Here is a 15,984-nt window from a genome sequence, read left to right as displayed (position 1 = left end):
TTTAATCTTTGTGCACTACCCAAAAGGAGGGATAGCAATAGCAATAATACTTACATTTATCTACTGCTTTACAGTGCTTTGCAGCCCTCTCTCTAAGCGGTTTACAGAGTCAGCATCTTGCCCCCAACAATGTGGATCTTCATTTTACCGACCTCGGAAGGATGGAAGGCTGAGTCAACCTTGAGCCAGTGAGAATCGAACTGCCAAACTGCAGGTAACAAGCAATCAGCAGAAGTAGCCTGCAGTGCTGCATTCTAACCACTGCACCACCACCGATAGTTTAAAGGGAGGGCTTTCTAACCCCCAAATACAGTTTTGCACACAATTTCATTCTGGCTGGGAAAATACCATCATACTGTAATCAAATCAATTCACATTGTTGCTTGTCTTTGTCTCCTTCCCTTTCCCAGCATTATAGACTTCTCTAGGGAGCCAGGTTTTCACATAATGTATCTGTAGTATGATAATTTTCTCCTAGTCATTTCAATCCTAACTGAAGATCTGGGTTGATTCCAAACTGCAATACTGTTTCTATCCTTCTTCTATAGAGTCCAACTAGTGCTTCCATCTTGGTATAACAGGAAAAAACAGCCTGCACAATTCTGATTTTTGTAGATATGGACCAGTTGCGGCATCTGAATATTAGACCACCCTGAGATATTACAGCCTTCGTGTCTATATGCTGGTGGCCAATCACTTGAGTTGTGAAGAGCGCTACAGTGGTCGTAAGTGCGAGGAGTGGTTATAAGTCACTTTTTCCAGCAGTTTCATAACTTCAGCTGGTCACTAAATGAATGGTCATAAGTGGAGGACTACCTTTACTTACTAAGAATGGAATGTATTGTCCTAGAACAATAGATTCCTAATATTGTCATTTTCCTTTGCTTAACTTTTGAAGAGCCAAGATTGAACACTTGGCAGTTTTTCTGTGTACTGCTTATATACTTCTGTTTAGCTTACTTCCCTTATTCACTCCTAAAATGAGTATTGGTATGTACTTTTAAAAGCACAATTTAAAACAACATATCAATTAAAAAAGATTAAAATTAGAATTTGTTTTAAAGTGGAGCGCCATCAATAAGACATATCAGAACTACCACTAATTGCTGTGATGATGAGAATTACTTTCATCTTGTCTGATGAAAGATAAAATTATGACAATTTTTTTTTGTTTACTCCATTTGAGAAAAGTGTAATAATCATAGTTGTTTGTTTTCTACTTCTTTAGTTTAATTCAGTGCATGATAGTATATCTGCTAGTAAGCTAGCTAATTCCCAGGGGAATTCTACCCACAAAAAAAAAAAAAAAAACACCAGTTCAGATGGGTTCAAATGGATTTACGGTAGTCAAATCTTTTTCTTTTCATTGAAGTTTAGGGCAACTCTTTCTTCGAAGTAAAGCTTAGTTCAGCATTATGTTCCAGACCTAGAAAGCAAGACTACTGAAAGCTGGTGGAAAAGAACCAAAGAATGCACTGCGGAGCACTTAAACACATCAAAAGTAAAGAGCCCACAATTCAACTTGAGCCAAACAGCCTTTTCCTTGTTTTCCCCTAATTACACATTCTAGAACTCTGCGCATTAAATGTTTACTAGAACCAATTTGAAGCCTGTCAGGGCTTCCCTTGAGCTTAATGGAGCTTACTCCTAGGAAAATGAGCATTTCAGACCTAATTATTTGAATGTTCTAAATAGAGACAAAATTGAACAGTTCCAGAATAAATTATTTCAGTTTGCTCTTCCCCCCCTAGTATAGCTGTGGAGGAATCATTATAGTAGCTTAATTTAAATTCTTCCAAAATGCAGTACTCTCAAAGCAACAAGTGTAGTTTCTATGATTCAAAGAAAATGGGGTGTAAGCCATAATTTTAGAAACCTTGATCCCAATTTTGCTTTGAACTATTCTTCACCATAGTCTGTTATGTGCAATATTTCTATTTATTTCTGTGTGCAATATTACACATGGCCTGCTTTTTGCAAGTGGCTATACAAATTGATTGGACGAATGAATCAATGAATGAATGAGGTTTTGAGTTAATTGTACATTCCAATGGTGATTAGCAATAGTAGGCAAGACTGTCAGATTATCGTCTCTGCCATTGCAGGTACTGCTCAGGAAATTCATTTTTAAGGAATATTTGATCTTCTAGGATATGGTTGCCTCTAATGATTTCCCAGCCCATTATGGATAGTCCTTGATTTACAATCATTTAATAAATATTCAGAGTTACAATGGCACTGCAAAAAGTGACTTACAACCCGTCTTCAAAATTACAATTATTGTACTACTCCATGTGATCATGTGATTGCAATTCACTTAATGACCACTGTAAAAATGTTCATAGAATCAGGCCCATATTTGTTCAATGTCACATCGCTTAGTGATTGAAATCCTAATCCCAATTGTGGTGACTACTTGTATCATCTATGAGTGATTTATGTTACAGTGGTGGTTTTTCAAGGCTACTGTGCTGTTGTAAAGATTTTCTAGGACTTTTTGAGATGGAACTATATTACTACTTTTATCTCTTTATTTTACCTTCTTATCAAGTTGAGAGAAATCATTTGAAAGACAAATTACCTCTTTTGATGAAAAGTATAAATAAAAAGTGAAAATAGAATAGATGCTATCATTACATTCTGCTTCAATATATATAGCATGTGAAAGCCAAATGGCAAAATACTGCATAATTCACTTTGCTCACTAATTCCTCAAGGACAATAATGTAGACTTCCAGAGAACATCAAGTAAATGGCTTGAATCTAAAACTGCTGTTGCACCAAGTGATAAACGCTTCTCTGCTTGAAAGCTGGATGCCTGATTTTCTCTGAACAATGTTAACTTTATTCCGCACCAGTTTCCCAACTTTTTGGGGAGTTTATTGAATAGGAAGTCAACAAAAAGTAGGTTTCTCCTTTGCACAATTAGAGTTTTTTTCCATAATAATATAATTTTGTCCAAATTTTGTAGATTTACAGATTAATCACATGATACAAACATTTTTCACCAAGTGTACATTCTCTTGGGAGCCTCAGAGTCTCAGATTTCTAATTAGTATACCTTTCTTTACACCCATGTTTGCAAACAACTATGTGCTGTATTCACAGTTAAAATAGGTGATGACAACATGCAAAATGGCTCCCATCGGTTTGTTTGTTCTCAATATTTCCTTCCCGCTTACTTAAAAAAGTGTAACATTTGCAGAGTCCTGGTGAGGCTGCCTTCAGAGAACATTTCAATTTTTTTTTCAAATAATTGTATTAAGATTATAATTGGAAAAGTAAAAACTAATCAAACCTACTAAATTATCACCATCTCTTAAGATAGAACAAATGCACATTTCTTCTCAGTTCTCATCTCTTTAACTATTAACAAAGCCTTAAATTCTTATCATTCATTCCTAGTTAACAAAAATCCATTAAATACTACCAAAGAAAACTGCACAACTATTTTAAGCTTGATCAAATAAACCCACTCTCAATTCCTTTCCTGTACTTTGAATGATCTTAGGTTTAATTTTTTTTAAATAATGTCCTTGATCCTGATTTGTTTTTATCTTCTCTTTGTCATCTCTTGGCAAATGCTTCAAAGTTTTAACAGCTCTTTTGTAAATCCAGTTAAAAATATCTGTATTATTCTTCTGAATTAATACTTGTATGTCCTTTTCAGATGTCACGATATTAATCCAGTGTATATATTTTTTTTGCATATCATTCTTAGAGCCTGTCATATTTAAATCCACATTCAAATCAATATTTAGTTTTATCTGATGTAACTTCTGTAAGAGTGTTTGCCCACTGTCTTGACTATGATAAATCTCAATAAAAGCATCCACTGTTATAATATATTGTTCCATTTTGTATTAGCATGTCTAATCTGAATGCTTTTCTTCTTTAAGTAAGTTTTAGTTTTATCTGGTTCCCTCAAATGTCCAACACTTCAAAGTCCCATCTTAACATGTTATCTTTACTGAAACCAAAACAGTTATCTGCTTAGGGCAGGGGTGTCAAACTTAATTTCATTGAGGACTGCATCAAGGCTGTGGTTGACCTCGGGAGGCTGGGGTCATTCCCACCCAGCTTGACGCCACTCACTGGATGTGCTGATTGGGTGGGTGTGGCCAGCTGGGTGGATGTAGCCAGCTTGACGCCACTCCCCAAACTGCTGGTATGTTTCCTCTTTGCATTGGGTAGACCGGGCTGAAGCCACGCTGCCCCAATGTTTCCTGTTCACATTGGGTAGACTGGGGTGAAGCGATGTGGGCCGGCCCCTTACATTTTCTAGGATGGCCCCACAGGCCGGATCCAACCACATCACAGGCCGTATCAGGCCCGCGGGCCTTGAGTTTGACACCTCTGGCTTAAGGATTCTGTTTTTCTTCCTATACTGCTTAATTTTCTTTGCATCAGAACACCAATTGCTATAAATGTGGAAAGTGCAAATAGTCTTCAACTTACAACCAATCGTTTAATTACCATTCAAAGTTACGATGGCACTGAAAAAATTGACCCTGAATTCATGTGATCAAAATTCACTTGGTAATTGGCATGTATTTATGATGGTTGCAGCATCTTGGGTCATATAATCACCAGTTGCTATCTTTTCAGGGGGCTTTCAAAAGAAATGTCAATGGGGAAAACCGAATTTGCTTAACAACCAAGGGAGTTACTTAATGACCCTGGCAAAAGAGGACAAGACTCACTTAAAAACTACATTGCTTAGTGATAGAAGTTCCACTTCCAGTTATGATTGTAAATGAGGATTATTTATATTATGAATTGAGATGGTGGTATTTATATTGCTCTAAGATGCTCAGTGTACTGTTATTAGTCTTTTTAGAATACAGATAGTGTCCAGAACCTTTTGTTCCTTTTAACTGAAAATGGTATTGAATATACAACCTGTTGAAACTGAGACCATGAACTAACCCTATAATAACAACTTGCCCTTGGGCGGTAGCCTAAAAAAACGTTGAATTGCACAAGGTATATTAACATACGGGGGTCATATTTCTTTCTTGGCTGCACTGAAAGAAGAAAGCAGGGTTCACACATTGCACTAAGCCAGTGATGGCAAACCTTTTCGGCACCGAGTTCCCAAACCGGAACGTGTGTGCATGTGTGCGTGCCGGAGTACTAGCAACCTGAAGACCAGCTGGCCAGTGCACATGCACACGCATTTTTGGAAAAACGGCCTGAAAACGGCCTGGAAAATAGCCTGTTTTTTGGGCTGTTTTCAGGCACTCCAGCGCCCACAAAGACCAGCTGGCTGGCGCGCATGTGCGTGCTGGAAACCAGAAGAGCAGCTGGCAACGGTGTGCGTGCCCACAGAGACGGCTCTGTGTGCCACCTCTGGCACGTGTGCCATAGGTTTGCCATCACAGCACTAAGCCATATTGTGATTTGTTAGGAAATTAAAGCAGAGCCCAGTGTGTAAATCCAATCCATGTTTTTAATCAATCTTTTAATATTTATATATTTTTGTGTTTCAATTTTAACATTTAAATAGGCAAAAAAATTATATTACATATTTAAAAGGAATAGCAATACTAAAGAAAGCCAAAACAATTGCGCTGTAGCCTATATTAAATGGTTTAAACTAAGGAATAACATTCTGTAAAGTAGATGATGGTTTTAAAATATGAAAAACCACATTTTGAATTTATTGTTACACTATAAGGAAATCATGCATTTTGTGTGTATGGTTACGTGTGTGGGTGACTGTATAGGTTACATTTAATACCCACATACACACACACATTAGCTCAAGGTGGCACATATACCTAATATTCCTCTTATTTTCCTGACAATAATAGACTTGTGAGGTATGCTGGACTGAAAGCGGCCTAAAATCACAAGACAGGTTTTTGTGAGTAAGGCAGGATTAGAACTCACAGTTTCCTGTTTTCTAGGCAGGTACTTTCACCACTATACCAAACTGACTCTTTTATTTCCTATTTGATTTACAGTATATTCTATTTATAAAAAGAATATAAAAATGTGTAAAAGAGCATTGTTTAAAAAGAAAAGTGGAATAATTTAAAACATTAACATTTGGTTTCCATTTTTTATTTATCTCTGCATAGAGTGGCCTAATTACTTTTATACACATTTCTTTCTTGATAGAAATATTAAACCTACTTAACATGAAATATATGTATAAGACTGAATTAATGTATTATTTTTTCTTGTGCATAGTTATTTGTTTCCTTTTGTTAAGCGTATTTTCAAAGCTTTGTTGAATAATGTATGTTTAAACAAAATCAGATAAATAAATTGTTTCTGAACTCAGGTAAATCTTTTTACTTTTATCCCTGAAAAAAATATTTTTGAAATATTGTATGTTGTGAGTTGAGCCAAAAAAATACCAATCCATGTTATTATTGAAGCATTTATTATTACAAATATGAGTGTTGGGGTGATAAATATGTAAGATAAAAATAAATCGCCTAAAATGTCAGGAATGGAAAATGTTTTTGGGAAAACATCACAGACAACAGTGGGCTGATTTAACTTTCTTTTTATAGGCTAGTTTGCTCACAAATGCAGTAATTGTGTTTCAGGTTATACATTTTCTATGGAAATGATTAAGACACTAAAAATGAGAATTTATCATAAATTGGTCATTCCTGAAGAATTGTGGGATAGATATTTATAATGTCAGACTAAACAGCAAGGGAATTTTTATTGTAATGTGTAAAAGTTACTACATCTCTACATCTGCCTCATGTAAATATTGCCCCAATATTTTTGAAAGACCTTACCTCTCAAACTTTACATAGTTTTTTTCTTAATAGGCCTTGAAAGAGTGCCAGTTAGTGTAGTGGCTGAGGACTAGGCTAGAAATGGGAAACTGTGAGTTCTAGTCTTGCCTTTGGCACAAAGCTAGCTGGCTGATCTTGGCCAGTCAGCCCTAGGCAGGAAGGAAGGGCAAACTACTTTTAAAAATCTTACCAAGAAATTTGCAAGGACTGGTTCATCCAAGACTAATTTGTCAAGACTGATTTGACAAACTAAAAAAGGTCTTGACAGACAACTCTTGAAACATGTCAATGAAAACCTTATTGAAAAAGTAAGTAAAAGAAAAATTGGTATCGTCATGTGTCATGGTTACTTGTTTTTCCTCATTGCAGTGAATTAAAAAGCAGTGGAACTGTAAAATTGCACTGGACATGTTCCTTTTCTCTGGTATTTATATTCTCATCAAATCTTCCAACCATACTACACTGCAGGACTCCTTCTCAAAGAACATTTGGGATTTAATTACGGTAGCTAACTAATTTCTCATAGCACGGACTTTGGAAACTGATTTTAAAAATATCTCCTTTCAGATAGAGCATCATCTTTTGTGTATTAAGTGATTACAAATAATTTTTGTTTAGCAACCATAATTGGGCCTAGCAACTTGGTTGTTAAGCGAAACAGCTAAATAAAACTAACTGTGCTTATAAACTTATTTCGTCTTTCTTTTGGCTTAACATACCTGTGAAAATCATGAATGCAACGATTGGTTGTAGTTACTTTTTCATCACCATTGTAACTGTGGATGGTTGCTAAGTGAGGCATTCGTTAAACAAGGATTACCTATATTCCTTTTGTGAACTGAAGCTTGGTCCCTCTATTTGTTTTTTTTAAGCAATAGATTAAGCATCTGACATGCAACTGCATGCAAAGATTTCATTCTTTGCATCTCCTTTCTCAAGGATGTAAACTTTATCAGGTAGAGCAGAGAAGAAACCCCACCAGATAAGCTAATACTATTTAGTCATCAATGGATACGTGGAGATAAACCACATTTACATACCATTCAAAGTGACAGTTAGAAAACTAAGAGGGGAAAACATCCTCTCCAGCAGTCAAATCCAGCTAAGCAGGGATTAACCTCAGCCAGTCAAGCAGAAAACAATACCCTAATCTTGAAGCTACCAAGGAGAAAACCACACCTCCATCAACACTGGCAGGGAAAGCTACATGTGGGCTTTGCTGCCTGTTTATACATTTACTACCAATAATGGTTCACTACCCCAGTTAGGCAATGAAATGTCTGCAAGCAAACAATGAATCTCAGAGAGCATCAAGGACTCCATAATTCTACTTCAAACAGAATCTTGCAAGTTTGAAAGTACAATGCAGATAGTATCTCAATTTACAACAATTTGCTTAGTGGCCATTTGAAGTTAAAACGGTACTGAAAAAAGTAACTTATGACCATTTTTCACACAACTGTTGCAACATCCCCATGGTCACATGATCAAAAATCAGAGTCTTGGCAACTGACTCATATTTATGACCATTGCAGTGTCCCAGGGTTATGTCATCACCTTTTGCAACTTTCTGATAAGCAAAAGCTGGGAAAGCCAAATTCATTTAACAACCGTGTTAGTAACTTAAGAACTGTAGTGATTCAGTTAACAATGGTGGCATGAAAGGTCATAAAATGGGGGAAAATTCACCCAACAACTGTCTTGCTTAGCAACAGAAATTTTTGGCTCAATTGTAGTTGTATGTTCGGGACTACCCAAATTGTGGTTGTATGTTCGGGACTACCTTTACAGCCCAATAACTTAGAGAGGGTCCCTCCTAAGTCTCTTGCTCCACCCACTCTGAAGCTGTGGGCTCTGCTCTTTCTTATCTGACCATTCCCTAGGCATCTTTTCTTTACCTAGTCGCCCTAAGTCATTCTGAAATCCCTTTTTTTAAGATCATGGAGAACTGCTTTTCTTAGTGTATCTTTAATATTAGGCTGGATGGTTATATAGTTCGAGATAGTTTAAGGCATGTTGTTATAACTCTTACTTACCTTAAATCAGGGGTGTCAAATTTAAAGCCCGCGGGCTGGATCTGGCACACAGGCTGTTTAGATCTGGCCCACGAGGCCACCCTGGAAACTGAAGGACCAGCCCGCTGTGCCTCTCTCAGTGAAAACGGAGCTCGGGGGGGGGCTGCCTGTGGCTCCCAGTCTCCGTTTTTGACTACAGCGGCCTCCAGCTCTGCCAGCGAAAACAAAGCCTGGAAGGGCCATACGCGGCCTTCTTAGGCTCCGTTTTCTTTGGCAGAGGGCTGCAGGACATCAAGCTGGCCATTCCCCCCTGATCACGCCCACCCCAGCCATGCCCACTCGCCCCCCCTCGAGGTCAAACACAATCCTGATGCGGCCCTCAATGAAATCGAGTTTGACACCCCTGCCTTAAACTAAAATCAGTGGGCTTTTCATGAGACAATTATTCCTCTAATGAGTGTTACCCTGAGATCAAACCTACATTTTTATTCTTGATTGTTATTCACCTCATGCTTCATCTTGATTTATTATATTTGAATAGTGAATGCTTCATATTTTATGTGTCATCTAAAATATTCATAGCAGACTGTTGCAGAGCAAATACCATATTTTTCTTTAGTGATAGTACTTTTAGAAATCAAATCTGCGCACGCCTGTCTTGCGAGAAGGGTTTCATGTCCCAGATGGTGATAAATTTAATTTCAAACAAGACAACTGTAGGATACAAACAGAGTTAAGAGTGGCTTGCATCTAGCATTCACAATTAATATTTATATCTATATATTTTATAGGCAGTGTTAAGAACAAAAATGTGGATGCTTTAGTAGCGAGTTATTTTTCTACCTTGCTTTTGTAGTCTTATGAACAGGTATTGGTAATGAAGTCGAATTAGAATGATGTTTTCTAAACGTTGCTTATAGAATGGAAGGATTGAAATTTAATTATTAACTTCCTGTTTATGTGTGTTTAGATTATCAGTATAACCATCCTTAACAATAAGGGACTAAAAAAAGTACAATTTGAAAATGGAGCTGGTTTACCTCATGTCCAGTTGCCAGTTTAAAACTAATGAATGCTGCTTCTCCCATGGGAATGCCACAGAAACTTGGGTAATCCTCCCCCCCCGCCCGGACTATCTTATTTGCTTATCCCTGATTTTAGTGGATTATTTATCATTAGGGCTGGTCTCTTCAAATTTCCAGGTCTCTAAAATATCTTGCATTGCATCTGCCTCATTTTATTTCTGTTATTAAACATTTGCAAAAAGGCAGTGCTAGTCTCTACTTTTCTGTAATTATCTTCCTCCCCTTCCTCCTGTATTTTTTTTTTTTTTTTGAGAATGTACCTCTTAGTGGAGGGTTAAGTTCCCTTTGCTATTACACCTACATACACTGCATGGTGCTTGAGGAAAATCTGCAAGATCCAGAAAAATACTTGGTACACAAGAAAAGTCATCTTAAATAGAATGTTTGAAACAACTAATGACTGTTTGTTAAAAATAGTTGCTTAGTGACTTTTGAAGGAGAAAGTGTGTATGTATGTAAACAGATTGTTAAAGAGGCAGATTGCATTTATGACTATTTCAGAGATCTCCAGTTTTTTTTTTTTTTAAAAAGTACTTTATTTTTCCAGTGCTTCCCATGTAAAATCTCCAGAGAAAACCTGTTTAATGAGATGGGCTTAGTGAAGTGGTTTTATGAATTGTGTGTTAGGCTGGCGAGAAAGAGCTGTTGAAGTTTGCTTATTTCTCTATTTGTATTTTTATACTCTCATTACTGCTTTTAAAATATGAATAAAATGAAACTTTGCTTACATTCTGGCTTCCTTTCTCAATAAAAGCAGCAGCACTGTTTTTCCACATTATGTGGGAGATGATTATGTATGAAAGGATTGAAATGCTTGTATTGGAGATCTTCATGTTTGTGTTCTCCTAAATGGTTTTTGTTTTCTAGACTTCTTGTTATGTATTCTGAAGTATGTTTGAAAATTTGGAACTGAAAAAAATGCATGATTCTCTAATAGGAATTAAAAAAATAGAAATAGCAGCTACTAAATATTTATTTAGAGAATTGTTATGCTGCCTATTCCCTTAACAGCCTAAGGAAGACTTTCGGTGAAATGTTTAAAACAATAAACATAATTAAAACTATTTTTTAAAACATTATTAAAATTGCATATTTTTAAACAATGAAATGTTTTAAATTTAAAAGGTCTGTGGAAACTACCGCATTTCTCTGAAAATAAGTCCTAGCATGATTTTTCAGGGTGTTTGTAATATAAGACCTACCCCCAAAATAAGCCCCAGTTAAGTTATTCAGCCAGAAGGATGCATTTAGTACTGCATTTCCCCCAAAATAAGACCTAACTGGAAAATAAGCTCTAATGTGTCTTTTGGAGCAAAAATTAATATAAGACCCAGTCTTATTTTTGGGTAGTATATTTCTAAATTGCAATTAGCTTTAATTCTACTGTTAGTTTGCTCTATATTATGGGTTCTGCAGAAAGCAAAATAGGATGGGGGGGATGGGCAGTTTCTTAAATAGCTTGATCCTCAGCGGTGCAGAATTTTATATAGGAGTATGAACACCTTGACTATCCATTAGGAGGCATCACGTACTACTCATATACCTACATGTAGAGTCAAAATCACGTGAAGTGTTAATATCACTTTATAATGCCTTGGTAAAACCACACATGGAATATTGCATCCAGTTATGGTCGCCACGATGTAAATAAGATGTTGAGACTCTAGAAAGAATCCAGAGAAGAGCAACAAAGTTGATTAGGGGACTGGAGACTAAAATATATAAAGAATGGTTGCTGGAATTGGGTATGTCTAGTTTAATGAAAAGAAGGATTAGAGGTAACAGGATAATGTTTCAATATCTAAGGGGTTGCCATAAAGAAGTGGGGGTCCACCTATTCTCCAAAGCACTTGAAAGCAGGAGAAGAAGCAATGGATGGAAAATAAGGAGAGAAGCAACCTAGAACTAATGAGAAACTTCCTGATAGAACAATTAATCAATGTAATGACTTGCCTCCAGAAATTGTGGATGCTCTAACACTAGAAGTTTTTAAGAAGAGATTGGACAACCATTTATCTGAAATGGTAGAGAGCAGGGGGTTGGACTAGAACAAGGCTGTCAAATTGGGCTCCGCGAAGGGAGAAACATCACAATACGTCATGTGACGGTGATGTGACACAGCAAGTTTGACACTCGTGGACTAAAAGATCTCCAAGTTACCTTCCAACTCTGTTATTCTGTGTTGCAATTTTGGACAATTTCCAAGGTTTACTGGATTGGCACGCAAATCATTAAGCTAGGTCTTTCATCCAGGTTAGGATTCAGTTTCTCAGTTGAAAGATATTCAATGGCTACCCAGAATCAGTATTGGATCCAGAGGGTCCCCAAGACAATAAATACAATCCTTTTGGATGAATGCTGCTCTTCGAGATTAGAGAATTTTCACAAAGCTCTTGTCAGGATTGGCTTTCAATTTGTTCTCTTATTCCCAGCCTTGATCTTCCAGGGATACTGGAAAATACGCAGGCTCAAGTTCACAGAGAAGAAATATAATTTAGTATGAACAGCATAATGATGACTATTGATTTCAAGCCTGCGATTAATCCTTCCCAATAGTTTCATTCATTCTCTATGTTCTTCCTCTGTGGTTGCTGCATTGATCTTATGATAATGTCATCATTATTCCCACTTATAACATAGTTAATCAAACCTCCTCCTTGCTGTGAACCTCAACATGGTCCTTAGAAGTCAATATATGAAGGCCCTAGAAGACGTCGGTAGACTTTGGACTGGCTGCTGTTAGGGCAACCATCCTGTTTCAGAAACATACCTCTCAGGGCTGCCTGGAAGCCAAAGGAGTCTGCTGGCTTCCATGTGTCGGCTGATTTAAAAATTGAACCCCATCCATACAGCAGGGAAAAAAGAACTAATAGAAAAGATAAAGATAGCAGTTCTGTGATCCCTGTTTATAGATCTTTCCCCCCAGGACAGAAAAAAAATTCAGACTGTGAGTAGGAAACAAAGAGAGCCACTCAGGCACATCTGTTAAAAACAACCAAAACTAAAAGTCTTGTGGTATCTGGCACTATTTCTAAGACTGTTTACATTAAGGGCCTTTGGCCACTCTATGGATCAACACTCTCCATGCTCCTCTGTCTCCCTTAACTACAGGTAGTCCTCAACTTATAGCCACAGTTGAGCCCCAAATTTATGTTGTTAAGTGAGAAATTTGCTGAGTTTTGCCCATTTTACAACTTTTCTTGCCACATTTGTTAAGTGAGTCACTGCAGTTGTTAAAAATTAATAACATGGTTGTTAAGTGAATCTGGTTTCCCCATTGACTTTGCTTGTCAGAAGGTCGCAAAAAGCAATTATGTGACTCCTGGGCACTGCAACATAAATGTCACAAATGTGAGTCAATTGTCAAGCATCTGAATGTAAATCTTGTAACCATGGGGATGCTATAATGGTTTTAAGTGTGAAAAATGGTCATAAGTCACGTTTTTCAGTGATGATGTAACTTATTTGAACAGTCACTAAATGAACTGTTGTAAATCGAGGACTACCTGTATTGCTATCTTCCAGACCCTGTCCACAGAAAGAATTCTTGCCTCCTAACTGTTTTTCTTTTCCTACCAAAGAGGACCTCAATATAGAAAATAAAGACAGATAAGCAAAGTATTTCCTAAAATGATATAGTAGTGGGTCAGATAATCAACTTCTGGTTCTTGCTAATAATACAAACAGTTGTGAGCAGTGGCCCTATTTTATTGTCTCAGTTGGGTCTTGTAGATTGCAATTTAGAAGACCTAAAAATATTCACAGATCTGATTACTTCAGGCTTCATGAATTCCTCTGAGATCCAGTCTCAAAATAGATCCATGATATTTTCCTAAAGCTTGCACTCAAAACAAGCAGGTAAACAAGTATTGCATAGCCAAATGTGCTCGTGCAAAGAGAATGACCGCTTACCGTCCAAATTTGTTAAAGAAGTAGTGATAAGTAGTGACCCCATAAGAAAAAAACAGATGACCATTGGTGTTGCATCAACGGAAGTATGGGTCTTCTCTTGCTGACATGGCCATCTCATCGAGTGTAGTGATCACTTCTAAGTCTACCATGTTTCCTGAAAATAAGACCCTGTCTTATATTTTTTTGAACCCTGAAATAAGTGCTTGGCCTTATTGCCATGCACTCAAAAGCCCATTTGAGCTTATTATCAGGGGATGTCTTATTTTGGGGGAAACAGGGTATATGAAATACCACTCACGCATCATCACAAAATCTCCAGAACCATAAAGCCTACAAACTTGAAATTTGCCACGTATGTTCCTCTTGGCTTCTAAGTGTTCACTAAGAAAGGATTTTTCGAAATGACAATCAGATCATTAGTATTTCCTATATTATTTTTAACATGCTCTGTTGCTAAGGAGTTCTTCTCCCCCTCCCCACCTGAAAAGAAATCTGTTCCAAATGCAAAACACAAGCAGAGGACAGGAATTTCAGTTTCAGTTTTATTTTCACAGCAGCAAGTAGGGGATAGGATAGGGGAGGCTTCTGTGGGGCAAGGCTGAGGGAGAGAAGGGGAGAGGAGAGGCCGATCATAACTACTCATTAATTTTCAATCTGTAAATGTCGATTCATCAAGCCCGATCACATAGTTTCGTAGCAGAGCACGGGTATTCAGTTAGTAGATATATAAGCCCACAAGTGGGAGCAACCAGTGTGGTAGCTGACAACCAGATGGGAAGCAAGGAAGATCGGAGGCTGCAGTGTCGAGATTGAACCGTGTCCTCCCTGCCTACGTGAGAGTGAACATCAGGAAGGGGCCGGCGGAGTCGGGCGAGAAGGGCTTAAACAGAAAAGAGTGGCGACGGAGAGTGGAGAATAGACTGAAAGATCACGGAGCTCGACAAGCCGGCGTAGAGAACAAGAAATTGAGGTCGCTGAATTACCTGCGCAAGAAGAGGATCGGTGGGCATAGGGAGTAAGGAAGCCAAAAGAATTCAGAAGAACTTTTTTTTCTCTATTTGCTGGTTAAAGCAGAAAGATGAATTAAGCTGGAGATTGGACTCTATCTAATTGTGCCAGAGAACAGGAAGTGCAGCCATTGAAGAAGTCTGACGGAGCAAACTGAAAAGGACAGACACGGAGACGATCTAGCTTCGAGGCTTACCATAGAGTTTTGACAGTGGCAAAAGTAAACGTGAGAAGAAGACAGGACTGGATGAGACTGGCGGCTGAGTGAGAAAGAAAGAATACCCTTTGCTTTTGGGAAAATATTGCTTGCCCCCAACTAAAAACTTGGAGATTTCCCCCTCTTTTCCCCTCTTTCTTCTGAAAAATCTTTTTTTTAATATTTTGATTCTCTGCATATTATCATTGTTATCAACAGGAAGCGTAGATCTCTATATTAATTAATTGCTTATATATAAGATATATTCTTACAAAGTTTATTAGATTTATATCTATTTATTCAACCATTTAATTGTATTTAATTATATCTATTTACATTTATATTTATCTGTACAAATAATATTTCCATATATTGATATATTGCTATATTAGAATTACAATTCCTACACATATTAACTTATTGGTAATCAGAAGTATAGAAATTTGAATTAATACTTTTTTAAGCAGTAATTTAGATATAAGAATTGTAGTTATAGAGCATAGATTTACTTAGGAGTTAACGGGTTATTGTGATTAGAATTACCAGGTCTTGCTTACTTAACACACTAATTAATTACTATTATAATTACATAACTATAAGTCATAAATCAACTCTTGTTATTTATTTAAGACACTGATTGGAAGTAATATAGATTGATGAATTGATATTGATTGTTAAGTTTATTTAAGATAGTGATTGGAAGTGATACATGTGACACAAGTGATAAATAGACATTGATTTTGGACATTGATTGGAAAAAAAAAAATCTCCCCCCCATACTTTGAGGAAGTATAAAAAAAGGTGACAGCCAGTGTATGAAAATTTGGAGAAATATCGAGAAAATAATTAGAGAACAAAAAATAATTCTGAAAGAAATGACGAGCATGTCATCAACGATCCTGAAAACAGGGAAGAAGACCCCCTCAAATCCCACCATATCCATGACCTCCCCGGCTACCCAAAAATCAACAGAAGGATTACAAAAAACGGACAAGGCCATAGGA

At 37.1% G+C, this 15,984-nt stretch overlaps 1 protein-coding gene across 4 annotated transcripts in view; it reads left to right on the top strand.

Moving 5' to 3' along the window:
• The window catches only part of LINGO2 (leucine rich repeat and Ig domain containing 2), an 810,496-nt gene that overhangs the window by 18,269 nt on the left and 776,243 nt on the right, over window positions 1-15,984 (top strand). For 2 of the 4 annotated variants that reach the window (XR_009622308.2, XR_015732292.1), the window contains exons 2-3: window positions 75-214; window positions 549-3,844. The exons of 1 other annotated variant lie outside the window; for it this stretch is intronic. The gene's annotated coding sequence lies outside the window, so the exon portion shown is untranslated. Of the gene's footprint in view, window positions 1-74; window positions 215-548; window positions 3,845-15,984 lie in introns of those variants that run through there. One more of the 4 variants, XR_009622309.2, reaches the window with a different exon arrangement.

The sequence above is a fragment of the Pantherophis guttatus genome, chromosome 2 (assembly GCF_059756535.1).
Source record: "Pantherophis guttatus breed Tessera chromosome 2, ASM5975653v1, whole genome shotgun sequence".
Classification (NCBI taxonomy): Eukaryota; Metazoa; Chordata; class Lepidosauria; order Squamata; family Colubridae; genus Pantherophis; species Pantherophis guttatus.
This window is presented reverse-complemented; position numbering and strand designations above follow the sequence as displayed.